This window comes from Gigantopelta aegis, chromosome 9 (genome assembly GCF_016097555.1).
Source record: "Gigantopelta aegis isolate Gae_Host chromosome 9, Gae_host_genome, whole genome shotgun sequence".
NCBI classification, from domain to species: Eukaryota; Metazoa; Mollusca; class Gastropoda; order Neomphalida; family Peltospiridae; genus Gigantopelta; species Gigantopelta aegis.
The window spans coordinates 46,033,374-46,049,878 of record NC_054707.1 but is presented as its reverse complement, the minus strand read 5'-3'; positions in this window follow the sequence as shown (position 1 = coordinate 46,049,878).

Genomic DNA, 16,505 nt, shown 5'->3' with positions numbered 1-16,505 from the left:
GGCACAGGTTACAGTTTAATTCATGTTATAACAAACACAACTTACTGTACCGGGTACTGGCACAGGTTACAGTTTAATTCATGTTGTAACAAACACAACTTACTCAACCGGGTACTGGCACAGGTTACAGTTTAATTCATGTTGTAACACACACAACTTCTGTACCGGGTACTGGCACAGGTTACAGTTTAATTCATGTTGTAACAACCGGGTACTGGCACACAACTTACTGTACCGGGTACTGGCACAGGTTACAGTTTAATTCATGTTGTAACACACACAACTTACTGTACCGGGTACTGGCACAGGTTACAGTTTAATTCATGTTGTAAACTGTACCACTGGCACAGGTTACACTTACTGTACTTACGGGTACTGGCACAGGTTACAGTTTAATTCATGTTATAACAAACATAACTTACTGTACCGGGTACTGGCACAGGTTACAGTTTAATTCATGTTGTAACAACAAACATAACTTACTGTACCGGGTACTGGCACAGGTTACAGTTTAATTCATGTTGTAACAAACACAACTTACTGTACCGGGTACTGGCACAGGTTACAGTTTAATTCATGTTGTAACACACACAACTTACTGTACCGGGTACTGGCACAGGTTACAGTTTAATTCATGTTGTAACACACAACTTACTGTACCGGGTACTGGCACAGGTTACAGTTTAATTCATGTTGTAACACACAACTTACTGTACCGGGTACTGGCACAGGTTACAGTTTAATTCATGTTATAACAAACATAACTTACTGTACCGGGTACTGGCACAGGTTACAGTTTAATTCATGTTGTAACAAACACAACTTACTGTACCGGGTACTGGCACAGGTTACAGTTTAATTCATGTTGTAACACACACAACTTACTGTACCGGGTACTGGCACAGGTTACAGTTTAATTCATGTTGTAACACACAACTTACTGTACCGGGTACTGGCACAGGTTACAGTTTAATTCATGTTGTAACACACACAACTTACTGTACCGGGTACTGGCACAGGTTACAGTTTAATTCATGTTGTAACAAACACAACTTACTGTACCGGGTACTGGCACAGGTTACAGTTTAATTCATGTTGTAACAAACACAACTTACTGTACCGGGTACTGGCACAGGTTACAGTTTAATTCATGTTGTAACACACAACTTACTGTACCGGGTACTGGCACAGGTTACAGTTTAATTCATGTTGTAACACACAACTTACTGTACCGGGTACTGGCACAGGTTACAGTTTAATTCATGTTGTAACACACACAACTTACTGTACCGGGTACTGGCACAGGTTACAGTTTAATTCATGTTATAACAAACACAACTTACTGTACCGGGTACTGGCACAGGTTACAGTTTAATTCATGTTGTAACAAACATAACTTACTGTACCGGGTACTGGCACAGGTTACAGTTTAATTCATGTTGTAACAAACACAACTTACTGTACCGGGTACTGGCACAGGTTACAGTTTAATTCATGTTATAACAAACATAACTTACTGTACCGGGTACTGGCACAGGTTACAGTTTAATTCATGTTATAACAAACATAACTTACTGTACCGGGTACTGGCACAGGTTACAGTTTAATTCATGTTGTAACACACAACTTACTGTACCGGGTACTGGCACAGGTTACAGTTTAATTCATGTTGTAACAAACACAACTTACTGTACCGGGTACTGGCACAGGTTACAGTTTAATTCATGTTATAACAAACACAACTTACTGTACCGGGTACTGGCACAGGTTACAGTTTAATTCAATAACAAACACAACTTACTGTACCGGGTACTGGCACAGGTTACAGTTTAATTCATGTTATAACAAACATAACTTACTGTACCGGGTACTGGCACAGGTTACAGTTTAATTCATGTTATAACAAACATAACTTACTGTATCGGGTACTGGCACAGGTTACAATTTAACTTACTGTACCGGGTACTGGCACAGGTTACAGTTTAATTCATGTTATAACAAACACAACTTACTGTACCGGGTACTGGCACAGGTTACAGTTTAATTCATGTTGTAACAAACACAACTTACTGTACCGGGTACTGGCACAGGTTACAGTTTAATTCATGTTGTAACACATAACTTACTGTACCGGGTACTGGCACAGGTTACAGTTTAATTCATGTTGTAACACATAACTTACTGTACCGGGTACTGGCACAGGTTACAGTTTAATTCATGTTATAACAAACATAACTTACTGTACCGGGTACTGGCACAGGTTACAGTTTAATTCATGTTGTAACAAACACAACTTACTCAACCGGGTACTGGCACAGGTTACAGTTTAATTCATGTTGTAACACACACAACTTACTGTACCGGGTACTGGCACAGGTTACAGTTTAATTCATGTTATAACAAACACAACTTACTGTACCGGGTACTGGCACAGGTTACAGTTTAATTCATGTTGTAACACATAACTTACTGTACCGGGTATTGGCACAGGTTACAGTTTAATTCATGTTATAACAAACATAACTTACTGTACCGGGTACTGGCACAGGTTACAGTTTAATTCATGTTGTAACAAACACAACTTACTCAACCGGGTACTGGCACAGGTTACAGTTTAATTCATGTTGTAACACACACAACTTCTGTACCGGGTACTGGCACAGGTTACAGTTTAATTCATGTTGTAACACACAACTTACTGTACCGGGTACTGGCACAGGTTACAGTTTAATTCATCTTGTAACACACACAACTTACTGTACCGGGTACTGGCACAGGTTACAGTTTAATTCATGTTGTAACACACAACTTACTGTACCGGGTACTGGCACAGGTTACAGTTTAATTCATGTTGTAACACACACAACTTACTGTACCGGGTACTGGCACAGGTTACAGTTTAATTCATGTTATAACAAACACAACTTACTGTACCGGGTACTGGCACAGGTTACAGTTTAATTCATGTTGTAACAAACATAACTTACTGTACCGGGTACTGGCACAGGTTACAGTTTAATTCATGTTGTAACACACAACTTACTGTACCGGGTACTGGCACAGGTTACAGTTTAATTCATGTTGTAACAAACACAACTTACTGTACCGGGTACTGGCACAGGTTACAGTTTAATTCATGTTATAACAAACATAACTTACTGTACCGGGTACTGGCACAGGTTACAGTTTAATTCATGTTATAACAAACATAACTTACTGTACCGGGTACTGGCACAGGTTACAGTTTAATTCATGTTGTAACACACAACTTACTGTACCGGGTACTGGCACAGGTTACAGTTTAATTCATGTTGTAACACACACAACTTACTGTACCGGGTACTGGCACAGGTTACAGTTTAATTCATGTTATAACAAACATAACTTACTGTACCGGGTACTGGCACAGGTTACAATTTAACTTACTGTACCGGGTACTGGCACAGGTTACAGTTTAATTCATGTTATAACAAACACATCTTACTGTACCGGGTACTGGCACAGGTTACAGTTTAATTCATGTTATAACAAACATAACTTACTGTACCGGGTACTGGCACAGGTTACAGTTTAATTCATGTTATAACAAACATAACTTACTGTACCGGGTACTGGCACAGGTTACAATTTAACTTACTGTACCGGGTACTGGCACAGGTTACAGTTTAATTCATGTTATAACAAACACAACTTACTGTACCGGGTACTGGCACAGGTTAGTTTAATTCATGTTATAACAAACATAACTTACTGTACAGGGTACTGGCACAGGTTACAATTTAACTTACTGTACCGGGTACTGGCACAGGTTACAGTTTAATTCATGTTGTAACAAACACAACTTACTGTACCGGGTACTGGCACAGGTTACAGTTTAATTCATGTTATAACAAACACAACTTATTGTACCGGGTACTGGCACAGGTTACAGTTTAATTCATGTTGTAACAAACACAGCTTACTGTACCGGGTACTGGCACAGGTCACAGTTTAATTCATGTTGTAACACAGTTTAATTCATGTTGTAACACCAACAACTTACTGTACCTGTACCGGGTACTGGCACAGGTTACAGTTTAATTCATGTTATAACAAACATAACTTACTGTACCGGGTACTGGCACAGGTTACAGTTTAATTCATGTTGTAACACACAACTTACTGTACCGGGTACTGGCACAGGTTACAGTTTAATTCATGTTTACACAACTTACTGTACCGGGTACTGGCACAGGTTACAGTTTAACTTACTGTTACCGGGTACTGGCACAGGTTACAGTTTAATTCATGTTGTAACAATTTAACTTACTGTACCGGGTACTGGCACAGGTTACAGTTTAATTCATGTTGTAACAAACACAACTTACTGTACCGGGTACTGGCACAGGTTACAGTTTAATTCATGTTACTGGCACAGGTTACATTTAACTTACTGTACCGGGTACTGGCACAGGTTACAGTTTAATTCATGTTGTAACAAACACAACTTACTGTACCGGGTACTGGCACAGGTTACAGTTTAATTCATGTTGTAACAAACACAACTTACTGTACCGGGTACTGGCACAGGTTACAGTTTAATTCATGTTGTAACAAACACAACTTACTGTACCGGGTACTGGCACAGGTTACAGTTTAATTCATGTTGTAACAAACACAACTTACTGTACCGGGTACTGGCACAGGTTACAGTTTAATTCATGTTGTAACACACACAACTTACTGTACCGGGTACTGGCACAGGTTACAGTTTAATTCATGTTATAACAAACACAACTTACTGTACCGGGTACTGGCACAGGTTACAGTTTAATTCATGTTGTAACAAACACAACTTACTGTACCGGGTACTGGCACAGGTTACAGTTTAATTCATGTTGTAACACACACAACTTACTGTACCGGGTACTGGCACAGGTTACAGTTTAATTCATGTTGTAAGAAACACAACTTACTGTACCGGGTACTGGCACAGGTTACAGTTTAATTCATGTTCTAACACACACAATGTTTCGTTTTTAAAACTGTACCGGGTACTGGCACAGGTTACAGTTTAATTCATGTTGTGAAAGGAATAAAACTTTAACAGCACCTCAGCACATTTTACTCTACAGCTAGTTGGTATATAAAATATACGGCACGTGTGGGTACTGGCACAGGTTATATTTCGAGGAAACAACCCGGCTAAGCCACCCACACCCCACTAAAAACTTACTTATTTCAATGTATATTTCGAGGAAACAACCCGGCTAAGCCACCCACACCCCACTAAAAACTTCACTTGTCAGTGTAGATCCCTCTGCACAATGTCTTGTACACACACACACACACACACACACACACACCTGGATATTGTATTTTGGTACTTGGCATAGTGCGAGGCAACCTAGCTGAGCACTACGGCTACCAAATAGCAACATTCTCCACAGACAGGACCGCACATACCACAGCCTTTGGTATACTTGTTATTCATCACTCATTTTGGACGAGAAATGTCTGGCGAATTCACCGATGGTGATCGATCTTGCGAACCACCACACCACTACCGAGCACTCTTGCATCCCAGTTTTGAGATGGTTAAAAGATCACCAGCGTTAATCGTGGTCGTTGCTTTGAAACTAGCCAAACTTACTACTAAATCCGCAAACACTTGTACGGGTAAAGCTAAATTAATTGTGCTTTTCACACAGATGCCAGCTATTGCATTATGAACAATACTGATATTAACTTCCTCAGTCACAAAAGAAAGACAGAAAGACAAAAGGCCAACCTGTCTTTCAAAATGTATGCTTTATGTTCATGAGCAATAACCCAGTAGAAGTGTTGTAACATGGTAGACAAGGTATAAATAGTTACTTGCAGTAAACACTGTAATTGCAAAAGGCCTGAGATACAAGCCAAATCTGATAACAAACAATCATTCATAAAGCATTTGCAACAAGTTTAACCTGTAAACACAATTAGTGAGTGAATTGACTGTTTAATGACACCCCAGCATGAATAACATGTTTATTGTCAAACGTATAGTTAGTATCATGGTATGTGAAAATAAAATTGGGCCAACAAGCCGACAAGTGTTTCAATTTAAGCCAGAACATACCAAGTTATTCTACTTCAACTTGTCTATAAGTCTTTGTAATATTCCCATATCATTTTTATTTCACTACATTCATGCCTGTACTCGTATTTGCATCTTGTTAAGGATTTAGTTGCGTAACTTTATTATCACTTTGATGAAAGAAAAGAAAGAAAGAAAGAAATGTTTTATTTAACGACACACTCAACACATTTTATTTAGGGTTATATGGCGTCAGACATATGGTTAAGGACCACACAGATTTTGAGAGGAAACCCGCTGTCGCCACTTCATGGGCTACTCTTTCCGAGTAGCAGCAAGGGATCTTTTATTTGCGCTTCCCACAGACAGGATAGCACAAACCATGGCCTTTGTTGAACCAGTTATGGATCACTGGTCGGGGCAAGTGGTTTACACCTACCCATTGAGCCTTGCGGAGCACTCACTCAGGGTTTGGAGTCGGTATCTGGATTAAAAATCCCATGCCTCGACTGGGATCCGAACCCAGTACCTACCAGCCTGTAAACCGATGACCTAACCACGACACCACCAAGGCCGGTACACTTTGATGAAGACAACCGTAAACAGTTAGTTTGGTACAGAAACCAATAACGATGCCATGTATGTACCAGTACATGTCCTTCATCTTGGGTAGATTTTCACTCCACTATCTCCTCACACTTTCTCATGGTGCCTGGAAAAGGCCGACTAGTTAGTGTTATTGACCATACATCATGTCCAAAACTACTGCCCCATAACACAATGAGACGCAGACATGCTTCATTCGCAGTCGTGTTTGAGGTATCAGAATGATCATGATTAACGGTGTGACCTGTGGTGCCGACGCACAAGAAGATCCATCGACGCTCAGTTCAGTTTTCATTTGGGATATCTGTGGTGTAGGTTGACTTTACAGAAAACAGGATGATGTACTCTGCAAGAGAAACGCATCGTGTGCATTTGTACGGGTCAGATATTGAGCAGAAACAACTGGCAACCCTTGTCAAAACACAATAATATGTTATTTAATGCAATTCCATTATGTTAGGTAGAGGACACAAATTCGTTCATGTACACCATCAAATCAATCGGTGACTACATCTGCTAATTCCATCGTTTCAATCAACAAATGTACCACCTAATATAAATACCACAACACCTGAATCCTACAATAATTTATAGAAAATAGGTAGCTATGATATTTGTTGAGGATATAATGGGATACGTCTCTGATTATCCTAGTTCCACATAAAAATGTCCATCTTTTTAGCGGCTTCATGCAAAATACTAACCGATGCACTGGTATTAGTTCAGTTCAAATTACTCGACAGAAAATTAAATTTTAAAAATAAGTCTTGTTACATAACTCACCAGTGTCAGGAATGCTCTATTTGGCATTTTGAACTTTGACCTGGCAAAATTTCGTATTGAACTACCTGTAAGTTGGTTTTGTCGTCAAAGAACATTCATATTGATGGCTGTTGTTTCAGTCTTTAGAATATTATTCTGGCTTCTGGAATATCATTTCCGTTTGCAACCAACTTATTTGCCTCTATCTTTAAAGCCCCACCTACACAGGCTGAGTAACAGGCCGTTAAATTCGTTAGGGTATTAAAATAGCCGAGAAGAAGTATGTTTCCGTCAGTGACTATCAGTATAACCTGATGACGAATGATGTCTTTTATATTGGTATGTTCACTAAGCTACAAAGATGTTCAACGTTGCCATATGGCTAATATTCCATATACGTGTACAAGTTAAACAGGTTACACCATTTCACAGTATATTATATACTACATGCAGGAGACATATATTAATAGTAATATTTTAGTTTAACCCCATCTTGTGATGGAATTAGATAATACTCAACGAGCTACGAGGCACGAGTGAACTGATGTTGTCCTTTCCGAACCTTTGGTGTGGGATGGACAACACCAATTCACTCGTACAAGATAAACGGTATTGCGGAGTAGCGAGTTGAGTATTCTCTTTCACCCATTATCAATCTTTAAAATTTTATGAAAGATTTTTAAACGACACTTATTAAAAACAAGCTTGCAAGTTCAGAATACGAGACAGCGTTGCACAATAGCTGTGACGTACGTATCGCCGATGACGTAAGTGAGTTGTTGGTATGGATATAAAAAAAAAAAAATAGTGATGGTTGTTTGTTATTGCCTAATGTCAAAGCCAGTAGGGAAGCATTGATTATGACGTCAAAACTTATCTAGAGAAAGAAATGTTTTTGCTATTTTTAAAAATTATTATTATGGTTTTTTTATACATATTTATTGTCCCAGATCATATAGCAGTGTCGGGTTTGGGAGCCCCGAATCACTGCTTTACATTTGTATCCATGGTCCAAGTAACAACAAACTGTGTTAAAAATAACAAAAACTATTAGAAACTGATTCAGGGTGAAGTTCAATTCATGCATACAGATGAACATGGACAGTGATTTATAATATGATCCGAGATTTAAACGGGAACAGAGAAAATATCGAATAAGAAGGATGAGAATCAAAAAAGGATTTAGAAGAATAAGAAGAAGAAGAAGAAAAATAAGAAAAATACAAGACAGATATAGATGGCATAAGAAGAAGGAAAGAAGTTGTTTTGAATTAAATAAGACATGAAACTCTGCGATCTCCAAACAAGCCACGCACTAAATCAGTCACAATATATATTGCTACATGTATACATGTACACATTATATTTTCTTAATATTAATTATATCTATATTACTATCACTCACTCATTAAAGAGGTTGAGCCATGGGGACCATTCTTTAATACATTTTTCATAATAGAATATACCTTTCTATTTCAATTTTTTTGTGCAATATGTTTTTAATGGCAGTGATTTCTAAGCATTTTTTCTGTATTTTTGTTCAGTAAATATAGTATTTTATATTAATAATTAGCCAATTAAGAAAGTTATCTTTTTCATTATTTATGAAACCAAACATGATATTATTTTTTATTAAAAGTAATTATATTCTCAGTCTTAGTTAATATCCAGGCTTGTACCGAATCCCATACGTTTTTGGTCTCATTACACTCTACAAATAAATGTGATATGGTTTCAGGATAATTACTACATAAATTGCACATATTCGAATCGACGTAGCGAATCATATGTAAAAATGTATTAGTAGCTAAAATTCTTTGACATAATCTGTATTGGAACCATAATAAAGTTGAATCGTTCACGCATTGGAAAGGTAGCAAATAGTACTGTTCCCAATCACTTGGTGTAAAAATAAATCCTTGATTCGTGTAGGCCTATTTAATTTGTGATTTTGGCGCTACTGATTTGAAGTTTATTATATCGTACATATCTTTACATCCTCGTTGGCTTTTTAACAATAGTTTTAGTTTAAATGGAAGAATGGGTTTATTTATTGTTGTGAAACTGTCATCTTTCAAAGTATCTAACTTTTTAAGGTATGATTTTACTGCTTTTACCAGTGAAACATAGTACAAGAAATTTGTTGTTGTATGATATATATTTATAAATTTACCATAAGACAAAATATCACCTTGTTCATCGAATAGGTCACTTATGAAAATAATGCCTTTGCTGGCATAATTTTTATATATAAATGGTTTTCGATCTATAAGTATTTCACTATTATGCCAGATGTTAGTACATAAAATATCGTTTACACTTTCAGGATTATGTTTATTTTCTATCTTTACCCAACAAAGTAATGTATCTCTCCAAAACGTATTTAGAATTTGGGTGGCTTTTCCCGTAATGAAATAATCTCCATGTATTATGAATTCATTTGTTGATACGTTTGTAACAGATTTAAAGAGATAAACCCACTTTGAATTACTTACAAACAATCTTCGTATCCACGAACTTACATTTAACAATTTGAGTCCTCCTACGTTATAGTCTTGAGTTATTAGTTAACTTTTCAGGTTTATTCTGCCAAATAAATTTTAAAAATAGTGTGTTTAGAGTTTTTAAGAACATTTCTCTTGGGTTCGGTAATGATATTAGAAGATGTGTAATAATTGGTATTATTAATGTTTTAAGAACTGTTATTCTACCTAAGACTGTTAATTTTCTTATAAACCATCTTTTCAATGAATTTTTAATTTCTTGTAGCTTAGGGTTAAAATTAAGTTCATTAATATTTTCCAAGTTGACAGGAAAGTTGATACCAAGTAAACTGAATTGAGTAGAGCCCCATTCTAACTTCCATCGTGTATGGTGATAAACATCTTTAGAAAACCTTTTACCGCCTATCCAGCTAGCTTTTGACTTAGAGTAGTTTTTAGACCTGAAATATGTTCATAATAATCTAATACCGTAAGTGTACTGTACAGGGACTCAAGGGATCCATCTAAAATAAAACTTGTATCATCTGCGTATTGCGATATTAGATATTCCTCACCATCTATATTTATGTCTTTAATAGTTGGATTATTTCTAATAATAATTGCAAGGATTTCGGCACATATTATGAAGATATATGGCGACAACGGGTCGCCCTGCCTGCAGCCCCTTTCTAACAGAATTGGTTCGGATAAGAATCCATTTTGTATTACCCTAGAAAAAGACTTATTATAAAACGTTTTAATCCAGTTTTTAACAGATGATTTAAAATTAAAAATATCAAGTACTTGGTCTACGAATGGCCATGATATAGAATCAAAAGCTTTTTCAAAGTCTATTAATAACCGTAGGCCGGGAATGTTGTGCGTTTCGGTATGCTGCATAATATCATATATTAGTCTTATATTTTCTCCAATGTATCTTCTTTTTATGAAACCAGTTTGGTCTTTATCTATTATTAAATCTAATATTTGTTTTATTCTGTTAGCGATACAACCTGATGCCATTTTGTAAATACAGTTTAATAATGTTAAGGGTCTCCAATTTTTAAGATATTCTTTTGGTTTATTTGCTTTTGGGATACATGTAATTATACCTAACTTTTGGACGTTAGACACATCTTTAACAGAATAACTATAGTTAATAGATCGAGCTATGAAATGACCCAGATCTGTCCAGAAAAATTTAAAGAATTCCGTCGAAAAGCCATCCGAACCTGGGCTTTTTTTTTCATTTTTCATACCTTTTAAATATGTTAATACTTCCGAATATGTTATTTCGCCTTCTAATTTGTTTGCGTCGTCATCACTTAATTTATTGAATTTTAAATTACGTATTTTTTCCATCACGTCATTATCATTTTGCCCAGAGGGTGCAGAGTAAAGTTTTTGATAGAAGCTTTTGGTTTCCTTTAAAATTTCTTCCTGTTCATTAATTTCTACTCCATTATCTAATCGTACTTTTGATATTAGTTTACTATAATAGTTTTGCCTTTGATCTAATATAATTACCTTTCATTTTTTCTTTTCGTAATTCTACTAATTCATTTTGCCTGAATTTCATCTATTTTGCTGTTTTCATTTTCCTCTAGATTTTTAATTTCTGTGCAAAGCTTTCTTTCTAATTCATTCTTAGCTTTCTTTTGAAAAGCAGAAAATGATATCGTTTTACCTCTTATTTCCATAAGTAATGTATCTATAAAGAGTTGATCATTTATTATAAACTGCATCTCATCTGTTGGAATTAGTTGCTATTTTCTTTCTCTAGGGAAAGATCATTTTTCTTTTCCCACTTCTCTCTGCCCATATATGTAATAACTATTTATTTCACAATGTCAAGTGATTTCTTTCGCATCCGCATGAGACATGCTATTGTAACGGCCTGGCGTTAATTTGTTATACTTAATGTGTTGACAAATTAACTGTTGAAGCATCACTCGAGATAATGAATTTTTATGTACCATCTATATGCTTTTTCACCTCTGTCCTTCGAGTCGGTGCAAATTAGCACACAGAGAGTACATACAAATCCATTTAGGTCTCACTACACAGTTGACTTCCGGGTGAGAGTTCATTTATCACGTCCACTATAGTTCCTAATTGTGACACATGTTATGATTCACATATTCAATTCTAGGAATTTGGGAAGAATTAAAACAATATATATGTTTACAGCCGGAGTGAATCGGTTAATGATCCACCTGTTCGGACCGGTACTACAGCCAGATGCGGTCATATAGCAAAAAACTGAAACGAACATGTTCTCAATTTTGGGGTGAAAATAAATTGTTATATAATGTATGTTCGCAATGGTGTATGTTGTTAGTGCCAACGAGAACCCGTTCTATTGGCAATGTTCATTTGAAGTTGGGCAATTTAACAAGGATTCCAATGGCAGATGATATCTGTGTAGTGAGACCTTACCCTTCGTGATGTTTTTACATTTTATAATAAATAATACAAATAAATTACCAGAATATGAACTGTAATGTACATTAACCAAAGGCGGATCTAGAGTGGGGGCCCCAGGGGCCCGCCCCCCCCCCCCCCTAAATTTTGCGATAGTTATAATTTTATTATATACAGTGGAACCTCGTTAGTCCGGACTCCAATAGTCCGGAATCCTCACCTTACGGACGTTTTTTTTGCAAAACGAAACGACCACTCAGTGAAGTTATTCATTAATCCAGATATTCAGCTTCCGGAACCGGACGGTCATAATTCTGAACCAAATGTAAAAAGTAAAAGCAAATTGCTTCATTTGACCGGTCGCCGCTGATTGAACATAAAAGTAATCTGCCAATTAAGGCAATTAACGCTCAAGGAATCGACAGTGATAAAATGGATGCACGGGGTTTCACACCGCAGTTTATTTAACTATTCACCTGTGTTTATTTAGTGTTAGTCGGATAGCAATCTAATTAAAATTAGCTCCAATATTACATGTGGATCTAACACCAGGATAATTCGGAATGTTTTCAAATTATTTTTAAATCACTGGCAAGTAAGTTTTGATTGGTGGAAATGAGCTCCAACTGGCTGGTGTTAGATCCACATGTAATAGTGGAGCTAATTATAATTAGATTGGTCGGATAGAGCACAAGTGTTCACAAATGTTTGTTGTTTTTTAAAATATAATTTCTTTGATCTATGACCAGACTGGCTGTTTTATTTTATGAAAAAAGAAGAATATTTTATTTTTAAAAGTGGGTAACTCTTGATCATACCCTACGGTACCCCGTGACCTCGTTTTGTAACTACGCTCCTAACTTACCTGTATGATTTATTACTGAATATTGTTCATAATTGTTTTGGTGTCCAACTCAAGAGTATTGCCAATCACCCAACATAAAGACAAAGGAAACGTCTTTATATGTTATTGCTATCAAAAAACTGGCTTGCGACTCTTTCACAAGTGGAACATTGCTCATTCAGTTTCACGCCGGTTTTGAGGAAGTTGTATTTCTGTGCTAGGGACGGAGGGATGTATCATGTTGACGTTTATATTATATCAGTAGATATAACAGAAATTAATTATAATTTCGCCATTTAATATGTTTAAAATATAATCTGTAAACGTAGAAACTTTAAACTAATAATGAATGTTGTCACGGGGATTCTATAATTCCCGTAACTGAATAAAACACGATTATCAAAATATCTCTCCTAACTGTATATCTATTAGATCTCTCTGTAACAGGCTGTTAACCCTAGTATGGCTCGTCTCTAGGTATGATCAGAGATACGATCTTATATAAGTATATATTATTATAGCACGTTAGTTCTCTAGAAACACAACAAAAACACAATACACTTTGGAATCTGTATTAATCTACGCTGACAAATGTACAGCCGTAGTAGTAAATTAATAACAGCAATAATAACAACCCAGAACTGATCACTTAATTAGTTAATCTCTAGGTGTCTAGTTACACAATATGCGAATCACTTCACCGTTACACCACACCCACACGTGTGATAATTGAGAAACGCTTACAGGAGAAGTTAATTAATAAAGGAATTACAACACCATTCCTAACTGGTTAATTTTTAATTAACCCTTACTACTCGTTCAGTAACGTGTGATAATTTAGAAACGTTTCTTGGGGAACTTAATTAATAAAGGAATTACAGCTCTATTCCTAACGGGTTAATTTTTAATTAACCCTTAACTACTCTTTCAGTAATCTGTAACACAAAATTAATACTGGTACCTATCACAATAAAGACAATAACCTACAGTTTACCTAGGGTCTTCTAGGATGACTGGCTAAGCTTTATATTACCAAATACTCATATAATGTTAGAACAAAAAGTCTACGATTTACTTCGTCAGATGACCGAAGACACTGTCTAAAGAATATTGGTATAATACAGTATTAAAATATTTAAAGTCACATCAATCACATCAAGGTTATACACAGAGCAGAAATGATATTTACCAAGTCCTAACGGACTACGTTCCCAGGAAGCTTCCTAATTCGTTCTCCTAGATATCTCTAAATCCTAGCTATTTATTCCAAAATCAGAATTGGCCTGGGGGTACAAGGCGGTACCTCTCCCTATCATCTGATATTCCAACTCTACTCGCATCGGTATATTTCTCTCTGATCGTCAGACTTACTGACGCCAGTCGTCGCCATCACGGTTGTAAAAACCGCACTCGCAGAGGTATTACGTAACTACTCGCCACATGGCCTCCGCAGCTGGACTAAGGGTGTGTATTAGGCGTACCGATCGAGGACGGTCGCGCAGAAGTCTTACGTAACAAGTTGCCCATCTGGGCTACGGGCAATAAACTGCACACGGCCCTCTAACACAATTAAAATCGCCACAGGCGAAACAAATTTAAGAGAATGTACCGTCACAAATGTATATAACTGAGAAACAATATATGCATTCCTTAACAACGTACCCACTTCGTGGAAATGAACTCAACCACGTGGCCTAGATTTACAACATTAACTGGTACGACAAAACACGACTAATAAAATTTAAAACTTGTCGCTAGTAATCAAACATTTAGTATCAACAATGCAACATGTCTTAAACAGTATTTCATTTTATTTAATCGCATTTTCTAACTTTAAGACAAGCACCTGGCAGTACACTACTGAATAGTAGACTGGCCTCACGGACATGCAAATAGCGCTTATTCACACCACGAGGCGGATCAACAGAACAAAACTGGTTGAAGAAATGTTTGGTTCTAAAAATCAAATGTGTCGTTTTTATTTTGTTTGTGAATCAAGGGAGGTTACTCATCACGTACATTTCAGTAATCCGGAAATTCGTTAATCCGGACGTTTTTTTTAATAACCGGACTAACGAGGTTCCACTGTATATTAATTTTCATTTCTTTTTTACGACCCCCCCCTCCAAACCTCCCCCAAAGTTCCCTTTGACATTCCATCTCATGTCACTGGGTCCCCCTAAATGGATTTTCTGGATCCGCCACTGTTAACAAAAATATTATGTTGTAATAACAATACTTTTGGGTGTTAATTGTAACGGGCTAGCGCTAAAGCGTCATTTAGAGTTATCTCCCTGTATATATTCCCGGGGATTAGTTCAGGCAAGCTTTGTAACCACGAAGTAAGTCTTGTTTTTATGTTTGTTGTTCGTAGTTTTTGTCAGCCTACACACTCACATATTGTTATGTATTAATAGTCACTTTCCCCACAAACGAAAATAACGTTTGTCTCTTATTGTGGTGGATGATATGAGCGCACGGTTGATCGGGGTGGGTGTGGTGGGAGTTCATTGCATGCTTTGACTTAGCCCGAGTACTCTGACTGTAAGAGAGCTAGACGGACATTTGGACATAAACACGCTCTCATTACAGCGTGTTTATGTCCAAATGTCCGTCTAGCTCTCTTACAGTCAGAGTACTCGGGCTAGCTTTGACTTTGGTCCTGGGGAAAAACGCATCATTTTGAGTCCGATGATTAACATTTGTGTGGTTGACGGATTTAGTGGCTAGGAGGCGAACCGGTACAGGGTCGCACTGGCCTAAACTGTTACTCATGGGGTTGTTGGCTGGGGATGTCGGTATCGGGGCATGTGAAATAGAATCGGGACACAGCAGCGTGGGGAGTAACCCGGAGTTCCAGTGGTCGTAAGCAACCGGTTTTAAAAAGTACGAATGATTAAAAGCCGTTTATATATATATATATATATATATATATATATATATATATATATAGAGAGAGAGAGAGAGAGAGAGAGAGAGAGAGAGAGAGAGAGAGAGAGAGAGAGACAGAGAGAGAGGCCTATAGTATATGCATTTATTTATTTACTAACCGCGTGCTCAAATAAACATTAACCTGGCTAGTACGAGTATCCTGCCTGTGGGATGCTGGAAATAAAAGATTCATTGCTGCTAATAGAAAAAAGTAGCCCATTGTGTGGCGGCAGCGGGTTTCCTCTCATTATCTGTTTGGTTCTTAGCCTATATAACCGTAATTAAAATGTGTTGAGTGCATCGTTAAATAAAACATTCCTTTCCTCCTTTCATATGTAAACACTAGATTTTCGGAGTACTTCAAATTTCGGGTGAAAGATGCGCACCCCAGCACCCT